Below are 19,754 nucleotides of genomic sequence, written 5' to 3'. Positions count from 1 at the left end.
AGATGCTTTCAGAGATATGTCGACACAGCTCCCTTTGAAGACGGTCCAGGACGCACATTGCCCAGGACGTCAGTTCCGACGTTGCACACCTCTGCGACGTCGACAATAGTAGTAATCATTCAACCCAAGTTTTACACAGAAAATCCACGACAAGTATTGCACTGAGTTAGATTTTGCTCTTAGAATTTAAATTACAAAAAAAATTTAAGTAAATTTAAAATAATTTAAAGTAAAAAGTGCAATATTTGCCGTGGATTTTCTATATAAAACTTGGGTTGAATGATTACTACTGACAATGGCATGCTGTTTCACCATCACCACCAGAATTGCCATCATTTTTAAGAGCGTAGGATTTGCAAAATCTGCTCCAAAACTGACCAGGTTACCGTATAACAAGCCGAATATTTTTTTTATTCCCTGCTAGCGCCGCGAAGCAACTGTGGCTTTAAGCGGCGTACATATGTGAAGACAGACGGAGAGAGGACAGCAGGAGGGAGAGGAGAGGAGAACAGGAGGTTAGTATGCGTCCTGGCCCGACATCTGGGGGAACTGTGCCGACAAAGAAGAAGCCGAATAGTAGCCTTTAATATATCACTGGACTGCTGATCCAGCGCCCTCTGGGACAGTTGAGGTGTCTGTAGCCCGGCACAACGGTCCACTTTTCAGTAATTTTGACGAGCAGTGCTCCTCTCTGTGTGCATGAATTCAGGACTGCATTTTGATGCGAGACATCGATATTGGGTGAAAAGGCTACAAGGTATACTAAATAGGCCACGATATCCCCTACTAAACAACCAAACATCGTCATTACTTCGGACACACTGTACCCACCGTTTCTGCCACTTTCTGATGCAGTACTGGAAGCGGCTTTTGCGGCGCCGTCGCGATGACGCGAGTTGACGGAAACGTCTGCCCTTCGTGGACATTTTGATTTTGGTGAACAGGCAGAAGTCTGACGGTGCCAAATTGCAGGAAGAAGGTGGTGAGGGCACACTGTGTTGTTTTTATTTGCGAGATATTGGCATATTAGAAGCGACGTGTGACACTGTCATAATGCACGACGGATTCTGACTCAGCCGTAACTGTCAAACTGGTCGTATAGTGGTTAGTACTTTGTGTTGTGGCCGCAAGAACCCAGGTTCGAATCCTGGTCACGGCAAATGGGTTGGCTGCTTTTTGACAAGCCCATATGAAACGTGAAAAACGCAATTGTGCTATGCATTAAACGCGGTGCTATCGTTATGGTTACAGCAACAGCCTGTGCCTATCCGTGGTGCCGTGGTCGTATAGTGGTTAGTACTTTGCGTTGTGGCCGCAACAACCCAGGTTCGAATCCTGGTCACGGCAAATGGGTTGGCTGCTTTTTGACAAGCCCATATGAAACGTGAAAAACGTAATTGTGCTATGCATTAAACGCAGTGCTATCGTTATGGTTACAGCAACAGCCTGTGCCTATCCGTGGTGCCGTGGTCGTATAGTGGTTAGTACTTTGCGTTGTGGCCGCAACAACCCATGTTCGAATCCTGGTCACGGCAAATGGGTTGGCTGCTTTTTGACAAGCCCATATGAAACGTGAAAAACGTAATTGTGCTATGCATTAAACGCAGTGCTATCGTTATGGTTACAGCAATATCCAGTGCCTATCCGTGGTGCCGTGGTCGTATAGTGGTTAGTACTTTGCGTTGTGGCCGCAACAACCCAGGTTCGAATCCTGGTCACGGCAAATGGGTTGGCTGCTTTTTGACAAGCCCATATGAAACGTGAAAAACGTAATTGTGCTATGCATTAAACGCAGTGCTACCGTTATGGTTACAGCAACAGCCTGTGCCTGTCCGTGGTGCCGTGGTCGTATAGTCAGTTCACTTCCGGTATTCTTGGAAGACGGTTGTGGGCGGAATGAGCTCCGTGCGGGCAACGAACAATACGGCTAACCCTAGCCGGGAGAATGTCACTGAATTTTCGAGTGGGTCTACAAACAGTTACCGGCTTCTTTTGCCTACGTTGCCGACAGGTAGTACTGTTTTCAATACTATTGTCCTGCATGCGGACCCATCCGGCAGGCCTTACAAGGCTGACGATTTTGCGGACGGAGTGCTATCAGTCATCGAAAAGGAAGATGTGGCTCAGTTAGGAACCTATTTGTACAACCACGTATGGGCCTTGACACTGCACACGAGGCTAGCGAAAGAGAAACTCGTGAAAAAGAAAGAATTTCTGGTGAAGGGGAAAAAATGCGTCATTTTGGATCCCAATAAGAAGGAGGTGGAATTATCGGTGCACTGGTTGCCGATGCATGTTCCTGACCTTGCCCTGATAAACGTGCTGAGTACGTTCGGAAAGGTCAAAGACGTCCAAAGAGAGAAGTGGAAGGCAACGGCTTTCGCAGGCGTTGAGACGACGACTCGGCAAGTAACCATAGAAATCCATGGGGGAATAACGGTGGACGGCATTCCGCACATCATAAACGTCCTGAGCGGGCAAGTGCTCGTTGATATACCCGGAAGGCCACCATTGTGCCTGCGATGTAAAAAAGTGGGGCACATCAGGAAACAGTGCAGGTCCCCATGGTGCCGGTCGTGCAGAAGCTTCGGTCATGAAACCGAAGATTGCATCAGCACATACGCGTCTAGGACCAAAGCCAGAATGGAACAAACAGTGGTTGACGAACTCATGGACGTGGCCGAGATGTCAAAGGCGATAAGCGAAGTGCCTGGAAGCGTTGATACAGCCCCGGCCCTGCTGAGCTCTGGTGCTGAGGGGGAAGCATTGAAACAAGGAGCGATTGGGGAGGAGAGGTCCGAAGGGAGCAACGAAGCTCAGGCCAAACAACATCAAGCCAACGAAGCGACGGACCTACAGGCAGAAGGGCACCACCACTCCGTTTCAGAAGCTGCCTATACTGTGGATCCAGCTACGGCGACCACCAGCAGCGCTTCTGAAATGAACGTTGACAACGAAGACAACGACAAAACCAGGATGAGCACCACCGAAGATATACTGGGGATGCCACCTACTGCTGCCATCGATGGAATTGGAAACATTTCTGACGGAGGCAAATGGAAAGAAGTTGGCCCAGGTCACAAAAAGTCCCGTTATACCCCAGCGCCTTTGATAACACCTGAAGAATGAAGACGGCGCCTCAAGAAAGATCACAAATCGTAAGTGCTGTACTGATACATCACAATGAGAAGAATCCACTTAAAAGTCGCTGCATTGAACGCAAACAGTTTACTTCGACGAGAAAGGAAAGATTGGCTCCTGACTATACTTCTTGATGAACACATTGACGTAATCTGCATACAGGAAACGAAGATTTCATCTGTTGAAGATGAAATTGAACTGGTTAATGCTTTCAGCAAATGGTTTTTCGTGTATCACGCATCCGGGATGAACAGAAGCGCAGGAACTGCCGTCATGATAAGAAAGAGCAGCAAGATGAAAGTTATTGACTGTGATTTGGAACAAAACGGCCGCATTGCCAGCGTTGATATGATATGGCAAGGCGAAATCGTGAGGGTGATAAGCGTGTACGCCCCGAACGAGTCTTCAGAACGTAAATTGTTTTTTGAAAGCAGCTTAGCGCACTTCGTGAGTACAGATAGCAAGGTGATAGTGGCCGGCGATTTTAACTGTGTGGAACACCAACGTGATTGCACATATAAGAAGCAAAGCAAGGACAGCAGTGTAACAGCACTAAAACATATACTGGTGGGAAATGCCTTAGAAGATGTTTCAACAGGCAACGACGATTTGCCGGTCACATTTACGCACTGGCAGGGCACATCACATGCCAGGTTAGATCGGATTTACGTTTCGGGGGAGTTGAGCCCTAGCAGAGCAGAATACCAAGTTAAGCCTGTGGCTTTCACTGATCACGCACTTGTCATTGCGCAGTTTAAGGCATCGAAGGTGCCACAGAAGCAAAGAGGGGTGGTCCCATGGAAGATGAACGAGAGCTTTTTGAACGACGAAGCCTTCGTGTCACTGATAAAAAAGATGCTTACGGAGCTTAATAAGGAAGGAATAGACGCCCCAGCGTGGGAACGTTTCAAAGAGGAAGTACGAGCCAGTGCAATCGAGTACGGGCTGAAAATGGCAGCGGAAAAAAAGAAAGAGATGAAGGTGCTAATGGGAAGCTTGAGTACCATAATTATGGCAGAGGAGAAAACACCCGGGTGTTTCACACAAGACATAAAAGGAATAAAGAAGAAGATACTGGAAATTATGCGAGAGAGGTACCGTGGCGCACAAGTGAGCAGCAGGGTAGAAGCTATTGAGAGAGACGAGACCATGGTGAAAGTTTTCCTGGTGCAGGAAAGAGAAAGAAAGGAACAGAAATTCATATCAAGGATACGAAGTGACGCCTCCGACGTGGAGGGGACGGAGGCTGTAGAGGAAGAGCTTTACAAGCACTACAAAAAACATTTCAGGGCGGAAGAAAACACACGTGCGAAATGCGCGGATATTTGCGAAAGAGTGCCAAAGGTGAACCCCGAAGACAGGCAACAAGGTCGTGTAAGAATCACTCAGCAAGAAATTCGGGCGGCAATCAAGAAGCTATCCAGGAACAAGGCACCTGGACCCGACGGCCTCGGTTCAGCTTTCTACAAAACCTTTGTGGATGATTTGTCTCCCGTTCTAGAAGTGGTTTTTGAGGATATTAGAAATCGTGGACTGATGACTCCGACAATGAGGAAATGCAACACAGTTCTCATTCCGAAGAAGATGAAGCAGAAGGGAGTCCCAACCGTGTCTGATTTCCGCCCAATAAGCCTCCTCTACAGTGATTATAAAATACTAGCAAAGATACTAGCACGACGACTGGACAGCGTGCTCTGGAAAATCATTGGCACCCATCAGACCTATGGAATCAAAGGGAGGAAAATCTCAAGTAATATTCACCTGATAAGGACAGTATGCGAGGTGGCAAAAACAGTTGGCCCTCCACTAGCAGTATTTCAAGCGGATCTGAACCAGGCCTTCGACAGGGTATCCCACGGCTTCCTTTTCGACCTTCTGCGATGGATCGAAGTCGGGGAGGACATGGTAGAATGGGTGGAAATATGTTACAAGGAAATCGCGGCGCAGCTCGTGGTTAACGGCTGTCTGAGTCATCGCTTCTCAGTTTCGAGGTGAGTGCGGCAAGGATGTCCCCTGTCACCAATTTTGTTCGCACTCTACCTGGAGCCGCTGTGCCGTGCGATAATTGACAACGTCCTAATAAGTGGGCTGAGGGTGCCTCATCAAGAGGTTAAACTTGTAGCGTATGCGGACGACGTCACGGTAATCTGTTCAAGTAAGGAACAAGTGAAGGTCGCCCTTGCGATTGTGGAAGCTTTCTGTGATGCGTCTGGAGCCCGCCTCAACATTAACAAATCGAAAGGAGCGTGGATAGGAGACTGAGAAGAGAAGCCTACGCAATATCTCGAGACACAGTGGACCTCAGAAGTTGGAAGGTACCTGGGAGTAAGCCTAGACTGGGAAACTGCCGACACTGCAAAATGGGAGCCAAAAATCAACGCACTTCAGGCGAAGCTAAAACCGTACCAAGGCAGAAAACTGTCACTGATAAGCCGGAGCTACAAATGCAACACGGTGCTCTTCCCAGTAATCTTGTACCCGGCCCAGGCAACGCCCATTGACGCAGCGGCAGCACATCGCTTTGAAAGGACATGTGCCGTATTCCTGTGGCAGTCCAAATTCGAAAGAATGCGGTGAACCAACATCTTCTGGCCACTACAAGCGGGAGGGCTCGGTGTCGTCAACCTTGAGATCAAAATAAAAGTGTTACGCTTTATATATTTCCGAGACGAAGCAATACCCCAGCTTCGAACTGCTATTCAGACCTTAGGAACCCACCATCTTCTGCAGTGGATCGTCAGCACGAAAGGCGGCGTGCCCAACACCAGGGTGCTTGGCTTCTACAGGGAGATTCAGAAAAGCATCACCTTTTTCTGCGAGAAGTTTTCCTGGGACTACCTGTCCAAGGTGAAGAAGAAGAAGTTATACTGGGATACGGTATCCAGCTCCTTCCCTCCTCCCCTTTATCGCCGCAGCTACAATGAAACACCCGGAGAGCATGGGCAGGATGTATTAAGACGCGTGCGAAGACTCCCCATTCCGACCAGCACAAAGGACTTCTTTGTACGCTTTCATGTCGAAGTGGTTCCGGTGCAGCAATGGCTCTTAGGCAAAGGCTTCGACGTGCCATGAGCTGGTATGTGCCATGTATGCGGCCAAGAAGAGACTCTCCGGCATGCACTATTGCGGGTCAGCCGTGCTGTTTTGGAGCGACCTTCGTGCAACGCTGGAGTTGTCGATCGACTCCTCATACGAGGAACTCAAGTTCCTCTTTTTCCCACGGGCCAGGTTCCCTGAACTCGTCAGTGTGGTTACCGCAGCGGGCTTGCATGCTCTATGGAAAAGCCGAAGTGCGCGCGTAGAGTGCGACGTGCGAGCACTATCGCCGGTGGCATACCTGAAATCGAAATTGATGTGGACATTGTCCCTGGTTGGACAGAACAGGTTGAGCGAAGAGCTCGAATGGAAGAGGTTAGCCGCAGTAATTGAGAACATGGACCCAAAAACGTTTGGCTGTGTCATACGGAGGCGGTACAGAGCAACATGAGAGTAGCATGACAAGGCAGTCATGTTGAAGTGTTTTATATGTATAGTCTTTTCGATGTAAGATTTTAATAAAATAAGGAAAAAAAAGCCGTGGTCGTATAGTGGTTAGTACTTTGCGTTGTGGCCGCAACAACCCAGGTTCGAATCCTGGTCACGACAAATGGGTTGGCTGCTTTTTGACAAGGCCATATGAAACGTGAAAACGTAATTGTGCTATGCATTAAACGCAGTGCTATCGTTATGGTTACAGCAGCAGCCTGTGCGTATCCGTGGTACCGTGGTCGTATAGTGGTTAGTGCTTTGCGTTGTGGCCGCAACAACCCAGGTTCGAATCCTGGTCACGGCAAATGGGTTGGCTGCTTTGTGACAGGCCCATATGAAACGTGAAAAACGTTATTGTGCTATGCATTAAACGCAGTGCTATCGTTATGGTTACAGCAACCGCATGTGCCTATCCGAGGTGCCGTGGTCGTATAGTGGTTAGTACTTTGCGTTGTGGCCGCAACAACCCAGGTTCGAATCCTGGTCACGGCAAAGGGGTTGGCTGCTTATGGACAAGCCCATATGAAACGTGAAAAACGTAATTGTGCTATGCATTAAACGCAGTGATTTCGTTACGGTTACAGCAGCAGCCTGTGCCTATCCGTGGTGCCGTGGTCGTATAGTGGTTAGTACTTTGCGTTGTGGCCGCAACAACCCAGGTTCGAATCCTGGTCACGGCAAATGGGTTGGCTGCTTTTTGACAAGCCCATATGAAACGTGGGAAACGTAATTGTGCTATGCATTAAACGCAGTGCTATCGTTATGGTTACAGCAACAGCCTGTGCCTATCCGTGGTGCCGTATTCTGCTTCCATTGCTCGATGAGTACGGTCGCAGATGCTTCGAGCTCCGGTGGAGCGAATAGTATGGCTAGGCCTAGCCGGGTGAACGACGGAAAGGAATCTGCTTCGAAGGATACAATGGATTACAAAGTCATCATGCCGGTTGTTCCAACAGGTACCGTAACGCAGGATACTTTATTTCTGCACGCAAACCCAGAAGCGAGACCATATAATGTAAACCATTTTGGTGAAGCGCTGCGGCATGTCGTGAATAAGAAGGATATATCAAACTTTGGCGTGTATCAGTATAATCACGTGTGGGCTATCAGTTTCAACAACGTAGAGGCCAAAGAAAAGTTGTTGGTGCAGAAAGAACTTCAGGTGAAAGGTCAAAGGTGTATCATCATTGAACCGAATAAGAAAGAAATTGAAATTAAAATCCACTGGCTCCCTGGAAACGTGCCCGATGAAGCTGTTGTGACAGGGCTAACTACTTACGGAGATGTGAAGGAAATTCGTCGTGAGAAATGGAGAGATTCCTTCTTTGAAGGAATTGACTCAACAACAAGACTGGTTACGGTTCGTCTGAAAGAGAGCATCACCGTTGATCATTTGCCACATCAAATGTACGTGGCGGGGTGCCGAGTGCTGCTAGCTGTGCAAGGGAGGCCACCGATGTGTCTGAGATGCAAACAAATAGGTCACATTCGAAAACAATGCCGCACTCCTTGGTGCAAAGTATGTAGAACCTTTGGGCACGAGGAAGATGAGTGTGTAAAAACGTATGCATCGCGAGTACGCCAGCCTGAGGGAGCCCAGTGCGAGTTGTATGTAGTGGAAGAAGACAAATCGGGGAAGCCGGGGGGTGTTCCCAACAACATGGAAAACAGTTGCTCTCTAGATGAGGAGAGCTCAGCTAATGTAGCAGGAAACATGGTGGGAAAACAGTACAACGACGAAGAAATGAGAGAAATTGATGGTGCGCAGAAGCGTAAAGGGAGCGGCAAGGACAGTAACGCTGAAACTACTGAAAACAACGAAAACCATGGATGGAATCTTGTGAGAGAGAAAAAGCGAAAGGCGAATGAGAGTACTTCGCTAAAGCCACAGGCAGCGTATACGGATTCGTCGCAGTTGGAAGACATGCGCTTCCTGTCCACGTAGTGAATTCACGGATAGCAGCAGTTGAGGTTTCCCACAAGAGGCGTCTAAAATGGAGGCAAGGGTAATTACAGTTGCCACACTAAATGTACGGGGAATAAACTCCCGGAAAAAGCAATACCATCTTAAGCGATACCTAGAAAGATTTTCTGACATCGACGTTCTTGCAGTACAGGAAACTAAAATCAGCACGCAAGAGGGAACAGATATATTGGTGTCGAATTGCTTCAGCAAGCGCTATGACGTGGTTGTAAGTCACGCAGTAGGCCATTCAGCTGGCTGCGTAATACTTCTGAAGAAGTTGGACTGTTTCAAGCCTGTCGCACACATGGTTGATGATCAGGGAAGATTAGCAGTGTTAGACGTTTTGATCCATAATGAACTATGGCGCTTCATAAATGTGTACGCGCCAAACAAAAAACAAGATAGAATAGCGTTCTTTACAATGCTTGGAAGTTATATGAACAATATCTACAAGACCGTATTAATGGGAGATTTCAACTGCACTTTGCGTGAGAGTGACCGCACTAACAACGTAGTTGACAACGACGAGGGAACGAATGCGCTTGAAGGGATTCTCGAACATTATGGCTTGTGTGATGTGGTGGAACAAATCCCAAGGAAACGTGTTGTGTATACTCATTTTCAAAATAAGTCTCATGCACGGTTGGACCGAATATATGCGACGTCGATTAGTTCTATGCGCGTAGCAGAGTACAGAGTATTCCCAGCATATTTCAGCGACCACTGCCTTGTATCAGTAACATTAGGCCATGACAGACCGGAACGGAAACAACGAAATGGATGGGAAACATGGAAGCTAAACGTCACACTCCTTGAAGATAAGAAATTTACAAACTTTATCAAAGACGAGATTGTGGAAATCATGACAGGACAATCCAGCTGGAGCGAAGCATGGGAAGAATTCAAGCTTAAATTACGAGCCTTCGCAATAGAACGAAGCAATACACTCGCCTTCGAGGCAAAACATCGTGAAAAAGAACTAGAGTGCACACTGCAAAAACTAATAGAAATGGAGTCAAGAAATCCTGGGGAATTTTCTGAAGAGATGAGGCGTATAAAATTGGAACTAAGTTTAATAGCAGACTACAAATATGAAGGGGCAAAGGTGAGGTCAAGGTTACAGCAATATCTGCCAGACGAGGCGCCCAGCAAATGCTTCCTACGAAAAGAACAAGAATACGTCAGGATGAAAAGTATTACTGCAATCGAAGAAGAAGGAAAAATAATATCTAGTCCAGAGCAAATAAAATACACATTCGAGAAATATTACGCCCAACTGATAGGAAGAACGATAGATGAGCGAGACTCAGCTGCTCAAGAACGTATACCAACACTTGTTCCGCAGTTATCGACTGATAAGCAAGACATTCTCGAAAGACCGATAACCCTTGATGAAGTTAGACAGGCAATAAGTACACTGAAGAGGAATCGGGCTCCCGTACCGGATGGTATCGGAGCGGACTTTTATATCAAGTATAAAGATTATGTATCTGTGATATTACTGGGAATATACCAAGAAGCGGAAGCAAATGGTGTCTTCCCCCCTTCTTTCAGAAAGTCGCATACAGTACTTATACCGAAGAAAGTGCCCGAAGGAAATGTGCCTAAGGTGACGGACTACAGGCCAATTACGTTGTCGAACGTGGACTATAAGGTGTTTGCAAAAGTACTAGCCTCAAGACTCCAGTGTGTTGTGGGAACACTTGTGGGTGATCATCAGACATGTGCTATTAAAGGAAGGAACATTAAGACGAATATTCACGTTTTACGTACGATCTTGGACATTAGCAGAATTCATGGAGATCAGGTAGCGGTACTGCAAGCAGACTTGGCAAAGGCATTTACAGAGTTTGCCATTTCTTTTTGTTCACAGTAATGGAAGCAATGAAATTTGGCCCGGTTTTCATGCATCGTGTCAAACTGTGTTACTTGAATGTCACAACGAAATTAATTGTAAGTAATCAGTGTACAAATCCAGTGCCGTTACGTTCCTCCGTACGGCAAGGATGTCCATTGTCTCCACTGTTATTTGACCTCTATCTTGAACCGCTTTGTCAAAGTGTCATACAGAATAGAAGTATTGTTGGCTACAAACTGAATGCCACTGAGGTTAAAGTTTTAGCATATGCCGATGATTTAGTGTTTCTAGCAAGTGATAAGAAAAGTGTTTGTGCTGTTCTAAACGAAATTAACAGGTTTTGTGATATGTCTGGAGCCAAGCTTAACATGGAAAAGTCATTGGGCATATGGGGAGGTCAGTGGGGTTCTACACCATCCAGCTTTGAAGGAATAACGTGGAAAACCGAGCCAACCACGTACCTTGGTGTCCCGCTTGAACACAGCAAAAACACAAATGTCGTGTGGACTGAAAGGGCTACGAAGATACGAAGGCATGTTAATATATGTAAGCAGAGAAGATTGTGAATCTTTCAGCGTGCCGCTACATGTAACTTATTTTTTGTTGGAAAGCTTATATATCTGTTGCATGTGCTCTAATGCTCCCGGAAAAATATTCAAATATTACATCGTATATGTGCGACTTTCATATGGAATTCTACATTTGAGCCTATGCGAAGAGGGAATCTGTTTCGGCCACTTATGGAAGGAGGTCTGAGCTTGAGTCATTTATTTATCAAGCAGCTTGTGATGAGACGGACCTTCTTTAGGGATAGTAAGCACCCACTGCTGATGACTGTACTACAGTGTGTAGGAAATGAGTGGTTACCGACCGTAACTGTTGCTGTTAGAGAGAGAAATATTGCACTTAGTGGTTTTTATCATGAAGTTGTTGAAGCCCTCAGGTTTTTGCTGGCGAGGTTCTCAAGAGAGTATGTCTTTACTGTTTCGAAGAAAAAACTTGCGGCTGATCTGGTCGACACACTTTTCCCTATACTGATGTATAGACAAACACCCGCAGGCTGGCCAGGTGGTGATATTTTAAAGAGAGTTACTAGAATGAGTGTTAGATCTGAAATCAAAACGTTTTTCTTTAAGTTGCATACGAGAACCTTGCCAGTAAAGACATGGCTCGAGAGTAAAGGTATGTTCGTACCTTGGACAACGAACTGTCGATTTTGTAAAGTCCAAGAGACACTGGAGCATGTTTTTCTATATTGTACAGAGGCTCAGTTTTTATGGAGTGACCTTAGTATGTTGCTGGGGAGGAACCTGAGAATAAATCCTCACACAATGCGTTTTCTGCCAATAACAAGGAAAGACGAGGAGAGATACGGTGTGTTATGTATAGTGGCATTGTACTGTTTGTGGAAAGTCAGAGTGCTTGAAAGAAACGAGGAGCCATTGTCACCACCACTTATGTTCGTTCGACAGGAACTTAAGCAGCTCAAAGATGTAGCAGAAATTAAGGGGGATGTGCCAAAATGGTTGACTTCTGTTTGTGAAAAGATCCTTGTGAAGTGTACAGCCCCCTTTTAGCGCCGCAGTTGCGGCGCAAGTGCATGCATACATGTATGTATGCGTCCCACCTATTTTACTTGTGCACGTGGTTCAAGTGTGAATCACTGTGTTAATTTTACTGTTGTTACAATACTCTGAAACTGACCAATCAAGGAAAAAAAAATATCCGTGGTGCTGTGGTCGTATAGTGGTTAGTACTTTGCGTTGTGGCCGCAATAACCCAGGTTCGAATCCTGGTCACGGCAAATGGGCTGGCTGCTTTTTGACAAGCCCATATGAAACGTGAAAAACGTAATTGTGCTATGCATTAAACCCACTGCTATCGTTATGGCAACAGCTTGTGCCTATCCGTGGTGCCGTGGTCGTATAGTGGTTAGTACTTTGCGTTGTGGCCGCAACAACCCAGGTTCGAATCCTGGTCACGGCAAATGGGTTGGCTGCTTTTTGACAAGCCCATATGAAACGTGAAAAACGTAATTGTGCTATGCATTAAACCCACTGCTATCGTTATGGCAACAGCTTGTGCCTATCCGTGGTGCCGTGGTCGTATAGTGGTTAGTACTTTGCGTCCTGGCCGCAACAACCCAGGTTCGAATCCTGGTCACGGCAAATGGGTTGGCTGCTTTTTGACAAGCCCATATGAAACGTGAAAAACGTAATTGCGCTATGCATTAAACGCAGTGCTATCGTTATGGTTACAGCAACAGCCTGTGCCTATCCGTGGTGCCGTCATGTTCACTTCCGGTAGCGAAAGCGAACGGTTGTGGGCGGTATGAGCTCCGGCGGAGCGACGATGAGTGCTAACCCTAACAGGGTGGAAAACAGGAATGACAGAATTGCTGGGACTACAAAGGATTACAAGATGATCATGCCTACCGTACCTACAGGTAGTGTGTCTGTAAACACACTTTTCTTGCATGCTGACCCGACTGGAAGGCCATATAACCAACATCACTTTGCTGAAGTATTCAAGACCCTTGTAAATAAGGAAGATGTAGCCACGTTTGGGGTATATCAGTATAACCATGTGTGGAGCATCCGGTTTCATAGCAGCCTGGTGAAAGAAAGGATTTTAGCTCTCGGAGAACTAAGCGTAAAAGGGCGCAAATGCGTCATCATCGACCCCAACAAAAAAGACGTTGAAGTGAAAATGCACTGGGTGCCGGGTGCCCTGCCCGACGAGGAAATACGACGAGGGTTGCAGCGGTTTGGTCAGGTTAAAGAGATCAACAGAGAAAAGTGGAAAGATCCCTTCTTCGATGGTGTAGAATCCACTACGAGACAATTCAATATTGAGTTAAAAGAAGGCATGACAGTTGACGACCTGCCACACCAAATGGCGCTCTGTGGGTGTCAAGTTCTACTGGCTGTTAAAGGAAGGGCACCGTTGTGCCTTCGGTGCAAGCAACTGGGACATATTCGCAAACAGTGTCAAACACCAAGGTGTGGGAAATGCAAGCGTTATGGTCACGACGATGTTGAGTGTGTAGTCACATACGCGTCGAAGACGAAGAAGGTCGTCCTGGACGAACCTGACTTATTCCTAGCAGACGATAATGAAATGGTAGATGATGACTCGGCCGCAAACCAAATGCGCCGCTACTGGAAACTGTGCTTAGTGGAACAAGCAGTAGCAATGCAAACGATAACGGAAATGATAATAACACGGTGGCTGATCCTATTGTGATGATGACGACTAGGAAATGGGAAATGATAAACACAAGGGGTGAGAAGAGTGGGAAGGATGTCGAACGTGAAAGCATAACCGGAAAGAAAATGAAAGGAGATCCGTTACAAAGCTTAACACCGCCATTAAGAGAAAGGGGTGCGTCGATGCTGGAAGACATGGAATTTGTGTCCAACTAAGTTCCAGAGAAAGAGTCTTCCTTATGTCAATCACTTCGGAGACGGGAGCAGAATCTGATAACCGTGTTTAACTGCAGCTAATACATACATAAAATGCGTAGCGTCGTCGTGGGCACACTTAACGTAAGAGGTCTCAGTTCGAGGAAGAAGCAATACCAAGTGCGAAGGTACTTGGAGAGGTTAACACACATAGATGTCCTCGGGATCCAAGAGACAAAAATCAGTGGAGAAGCTGAAACAACTGTCCTGGTTAAGGATTTGTTTGAAAAAAGCTACGACGTCGTGTTCAGCGACGCAGTGGGACAATCAGCCGGATGCTTGCTTTTGTTGAGGAAGGTCAACAGATTTGTCCCCATTTCACACGGAGTAGATAGCGAAGGGAGGCTTGCGTACATTGACGTCGTTATCGATAAATTGGAAGTATGGAGATTCATCAACATCTACGCTCCGAACGAGAAAACTAAAAGAAAAGACTTTTTCGAGTCATTGACGGAAGTTATCGGCAATGTAAAGAATTGCGTCTTATTAGGAGACTTTAACTGTACCATGCGGGAGGAAGACAGGTCTACAGACAGAAGTTCCCGGGACATAAGTCAACCGGTTCTAGAAGGAATTATTCGTAACTATAATCTACACGACGCTGCCGACAGCTGCCATGGAAATGTCCAAATGTACACACATTTTCAACGTAATTCCCACGCAAGACTGGATCGCATATACATATCTGAACGGTGCAATTTGAGAACGGCCAAGTATGAAGTTAAACCAGCCTATTTTAGTGACCATTGTCTTGTTACTGTAACTATCGGGGAAAAAGAAAATAAAATGCCAAGAGCAAACAAATGGAAGTACTGGAAATTAAATTTGAAGCTGCTGGAGGACGAGCTCTTCGTCGACAGAGTTAAGGAGGGAATCGTAGAAATGGCTACCAGCACAGACGAATGGTCTGTGGCATGGGATCTGTTCAAGCAGAAGATACGTGCAATCGCTATAGAAAAGAGCAGTGTTAGAAGCTTCCTTCAAAAACAACGTGAAAATGAACTAAACAGACAACTCTCTGAGGTACTAGAGATGGAATCGAAAGTGCCGGGATGCTGCAAGGACATCTTGGAGAAAACAAAAATGGAACTAGACATTATAAACGAAGAAAAATACAACGGTGCAAGAATTAGATCACGGGCTAAAATATTTCTTCCCGATGAGGCACCTGGTAAGAACTTCTGTTGGAAAGAGCGACAGCGGGGGAGACGGAAAAAGATTGATGAATTAATGTATAATGGAACTGTCATTTCAACGAGCAAAGAGATACTTGACATCTTCGAGAAGTACTATAAGGATTTGATCGGCACCAAGCGCAAGCCACGCAACGTTTCCCACTCGACGACAGATGAAATAGCGTTTCAAAAGTTAACAGAGCGGCAACGTGAAGAACTTGAAGCACCCATCACATTAGAGGAAATTCGACAAAGCATAGGATCACTTCCCCGAAATCGCACTGCGGGGCCTGATGGACTTAGCGGTGAATTTTTTCAAACCTTCAAGGACTGGTTGCCTGTTGTGTTGTTAAACGTATACAGAGAATCCGAGACGAAAGAAGAATTTCCCCTGTCATTCAGACGAACGCACACGGTTCTTATTCCCAAAGTGAAGGAAGAAGGAAAAATCCCGCAAGTAACTGATTTCAGGCCGATAACACTCTGTAATGTAGATTATAAGATATACGCTAAAATCCTGGCATGCAGGCTACGAAAGGTCATTACGAACATCGTGGGTGAGCATCAAACCTGTGCTATCAAAGGAAGAAACATCCAATCAAACATACATGTGACAAGAACAGTCCTTGATCTGTGCAGACACGAGGGTGAACAGGTGGCAATGCTGCAGGCTGATTTATCAAAGGCCTTTGATAGAGTGGACCATGATTTCTTGTTTTGGGTAATGTCTGAAAGTGGGGTGGGACCCTCCTTTTTGCAAAAAGTGAAACTGTGTTACCAGAATGGTGGAAACTACAGTGCTAGTGAACAACCTGTGCACAGATGCAATACCGTTGATGTCATCTGTCAGACAAGGGTGTCCCTTGTCGCCTGCCTTATTCAACATATACGTGGAATACTTGTGTCAAAGTGTTATTCAGAATAATAGTATCACAGGAGTTGTGCTCGGCGACTCGCATGTGAAGGTATTAGCCTACGCTGACGATATTGCCTTTTTTGCTAGGGACAAACCGAGCGTGAAAAATGTGTTACAGTGTATAAATCAGTTTTGTGAAAGATCTGGGGCGGATCTCAACAAGACAAAGTCGTTAGGGATATGGGTTCGTGAATGGGGGTCCACACCAGAACGGTTTGAAGGGATCAGGTGGCAGAAGATGCCTGCAGAGTATCTAGGAGTACCCTTGGATAAGACCCGGAACACAAACCAGGTGTGGGACGAACAACGAAGACAGATGGAGAAGAGGGTTCAAGGCTGGAAACAAAGAAGATTGTCAATTTTTCAAAGAGCTTCAGTGTGCAATGTGTTCCTTGTTTCTAAACTGCTGTACTTGCTTCAAGTGATACAACTTTCGCGCAAGAACATTCAGAAGTTTCATAGATTGTTTGCAACTTACGTATGGATGTCGGGGTTTGAGTGCATGCGAAGGGACAATCTGTTCCACAGTGTCATGAAAGGTGGACTCGGATTACGTCATCAATTTGTCACCAAACTAGTGATGCGATCGTTCTTCTATAAGAACAGTGTTGCAGTCTGTTGTAAGTGTGCACTTGGCCGATATAACGGTTGCCACAGTAAACTGCACGTATCCTGTCACGGAATTTTACGCCGAAGTTGTAGAAAGCATTCGATTTCTTCTTGTTAGATTTTCACAGGAATATGTTTTTAGTGTACACCGCAAGAAGCTGTATCATGATTTGATCGATACACTGTTTCCCGTGCCTCTTTATAGGCTAGTATCATGTGACAGTGGAGATCAGGACATATTGTGTCGCGTCCGAAAGATGCCAATCAGACCACAAATCAAGACTTTCTTCTTCAAAGTACACACAAGAACCCTACCCGTTAAAGTATGGCTGGATCAAAAAGGGATTTTTGTACCTTGGACAACGAACTGTAGGTTCTGTACTACGCCTGAAACAATCGAACACCTTTTCTTGGATTGTACGGAAGCGCTTTTCTTTTGGGATGAGCTCAGCGTTAACTTAAAACGGTACATTCGGTTGGACCCCTATACGATGAGGTTTTTACCAAATGAGCTAACAGAAAACAACCGTGATGATATTGTGTGTATCATTTCCATGTTTTGTATATGGAAGGTGAGATTACTAGACAGGAATGAGGAGCCACTTAGCCCACCAATGTGCCTTTTTAAACAGGAAATCAGTGAAATGTATGCGATGGCCCAACATAGGGGCGTTGTGCCCAAGTGGTTAAGTTCATTTGTGCAAAGGTTGCTTCCGAGCCGGGAGACCTTTCTGCAAGTGTAATCTAGCTTGTCGTCTAGCATAATATCATGTTTGTATATATCTCATAGCCATAATAAAAGAAATGTTGAAAAAAAAAAAAATCCGTGGTGCCGTGGTCGTATAGTGGTTAGTACTTTGCGTTGTGGCCGCAACAACCCAGGTTCGAATCCTGGTCACGGCAAGTGGGTTGGCTGCTTTTTGACAAGCCCATGTGAAACGTGAAAAACGTAATTGTGCTATGCATTAAACGCAGTGCTATCGTTATGGTTACACCAACAGCCTGTGCCTATCCGTGGTGCCGTGGTCGTATAGTGGTTAGTACTTTGCGTTGTGGCCGCAACAACCCAGGTTCGAATCCTGGTCACGGCAAATGGGCTGGCTGCTTTTTGACAAGCCCATATGAAACGTGGAAAACGTAATTGCGCTATGCATTAAACCCACTGCTATCGTTATGGCAACAGCTTGTGCCTCTCCGTGGTGCCGTGGTCGTATAGTGGTTAGTACTTTGCGTTGTGGCCGCCACAACCCAGGTTCGAATCCTGGTCACGGCAAATGGGTTGGCTGCTTTTTGACAAGCCCATATGAAACGTGAAAAACGTAATTGTGCTATGCATTAAACGCAGTGCTATCGTTATGGTTACAGCAACAGCCTGTGCCTATCCGTGGTGCCGTGAGGATTCTGTTTCCGGCCGCGAGTGCGAGCGGACGCAGGGATCATGAGCTCTTCGTGGGCGGATCAAACGGCTAGGCCTAGCCGGGCTAACACAGTACGTACTGATTCAAAGGACACGAGGGATTACCGTATTATTATGCCTTCACTGCCTTCTGGGAAGCTTTCGTACAACACGTTGTTCCTACATGCGGACCCTACTGGAAGACCGTACAACGTGCATCACTTCGGCGAGGCCCTAGAAGGAAAAGTGGAAAAAGGTGACGTGGCGAACTTTGGCGGTTTTCAGTATAACCACGTGTGGACAATCAGTTTTCATCACGGCGCGGCGAAAGAAAAATTCTTGAAACTCAAAGAACTGCAAGTGAAAGGTAAGAAGTGCATAATCATCGATCCCAACGTGAAGGAAATTGTCGTGAAGCTGCATTGGATTCCAAGGAATATCCCCGATGAGGCAGTTATTCGCTTGCTCTCGACGTATGGGAAAGTAAAGGACGTCAAACGGCAAAAGTGGAAGACTTCTTTCTTCGAAGGCTTAGAATCCACCACAAGAGAGGCAGCCCTACAGTTGAAAGAAAGTGCGACGGTTGACGACCTACCTCATCTTACGTACATTGAGGGATGCCAGGTGTTGCTGGACGTGCAGGGTCGTGCTCCCCTATGCTTGCGATGCAAGCAGGCGGGACACATTCGCAAGGCATGTAACACTCCTTGGTGTAAAAAGTGTAAGAGGTTCGGACATGACGAAGAAGAATGTGTTACGACGTACGCATCACGTGTGAGGCAACCGGAGGAGCAGGCAAGAGAGATGTATGTCGAAGTCACAGAGGACGACATGCCAACGGAGAAGGTCAACGAAAAAGCAGATGAAACGAACGGGGAGGGAGACGAAATGCTCAAGACGAAAGAAAACATGAGGCAAGAGCAACAGCGCATGGAAACGGAAGACGAGGATCAGAAAGTCAGCATCAGTGGCCAAAGACGTGTAGAGAATGAAAACGTAGCCAGAGATCAGCAGATCAACCACACTGCGGACTAACGTCCACACCGAAAAGACTTAAGCAAGACATAACCAATAAGTTCGCTACCTTGAAGCCACAGCAAATCGCTGCGTCGTGCCTGGATGACATAGCATTTGGAACTACTTAGGGGTGAGAAGATGCCCTGTTAGACGCCCAACAGAAAGTATCGTAACAGATAAGTAACGTACCCTTCTTCTCTGAAAGACAAACAAATATCTATCAATGGGGGGAAAAGCAATCACAGTAGCTACAATCAACGTCAGAGGACTAGGTTCTCGAAGAAAACAGTATCACTTGAAGCGGTATCTGGAGGATTATCCTGACATCGATGTAATAGCTGTACAGTAAACAAAAATAAGCTCAAAAGAGGATACCAGAGGATGCCACACTAATATCAAATGTTTTTGAAAAGGAATTCGATGTAGTTGTAAGCCACGCTGTTGGGCGTTCACGAGGAACAGTGCTTTGTTTGAAGAAAAGGCAACACATGATACCGTTTGAATATTGGACTGATAATCAAGGGAGGATAGCAAGGTTAGATGTCATTGTTGATGAAGAGATGTGGCGGTTTGTCAGTGTTTACGCCCCCAACGACGTGCAAGATAGAGTGAATTTTTTTGAGTCATTGGCCAATGTCGCCGAGAAATGTGATAACACAGTACTGCTTGGCGACTTCAACTGCA

General features: G+C 46.2%; 8 non-coding genes across 8 annotated transcripts; all 8 read left to right on the top strand.

The window, feature by feature from the left end:
- The first annotated feature begins 1,275 nt into the window (after positions 1-1,275).
- On the top strand, positions 1,276-1,347 carry Trnah-gug (transfer RNA histidin (anticodon GUG)). The gene has a single exon. It is a non-coding gene; the product is annotated as a tRNA-His (tRNA).
- A 304-nt stretch (positions 1,348-1,651) lies between these two features.
- Trnah-gug (transfer RNA histidin (anticodon GUG)) lies at positions 1,652-1,723 on the top strand. Its single transcript has one exon. It is a non-coding gene; the product is annotated as a tRNA-His (tRNA).
- A 5,366-nt stretch (positions 1,724-7,089) lies between these two features.
- On the top strand, positions 7,090-7,161 carry Trnah-gug (transfer RNA histidin (anticodon GUG)). Its single transcript has one exon. It is a non-coding gene; the product is annotated as a tRNA-His (tRNA).
- Positions 7,162-7,277: 116 nt separating this feature from the next.
- Positions 7,278-7,349, top strand: Trnah-gug (transfer RNA histidin (anticodon GUG)). The gene has a single exon. It is a non-coding gene; the product is annotated as a tRNA-His (tRNA).
- A 4,876-nt stretch (positions 7,350-12,225) lies between these two features.
- On the top strand, positions 12,226-12,297 carry Trnah-gug (transfer RNA histidin (anticodon GUG)). The gene has a single exon. It is a non-coding gene; the product is annotated as a tRNA-His (tRNA).
- Positions 12,298-12,407: 110 nt separating this feature from the next.
- Positions 12,408-12,479, top strand: Trnah-gug (transfer RNA histidin (anticodon GUG)). Its single transcript has one exon. It is a non-coding gene; the product is annotated as a tRNA-His (tRNA).
- A 5,009-nt stretch (positions 12,480-17,488) lies between these two features.
- Trnah-gug (transfer RNA histidin (anticodon GUG)) lies at positions 17,489-17,560 on the top strand. Its single transcript has one exon. It is a non-coding gene; the product is annotated as a tRNA-His (tRNA).
- A 116-nt stretch (positions 17,561-17,676) lies between these two features.
- Trnah-gug (transfer RNA histidin (anticodon GUG)) lies at positions 17,677-17,748 on the top strand. The gene has a single exon. It is a non-coding gene; the product is annotated as a tRNA-His (tRNA).
- The last annotated feature ends 2,006 nt before the right edge of the window (positions 17,749-19,754 follow it).

Source organism: Ornithodoros turicata, chromosome 1, assembly GCF_037126465.1.
Source record: "Ornithodoros turicata isolate Travis chromosome 1, ASM3712646v1, whole genome shotgun sequence".
Classification (NCBI taxonomy): Eukaryota; Metazoa; Arthropoda; class Arachnida; order Ixodida; family Argasidae; genus Ornithodoros; species Ornithodoros turicata.
The sequence above is the reverse complement of the archived record's forward strand: the minus strand, read 5'-3'. Positions and strand labels throughout refer to the sequence as shown.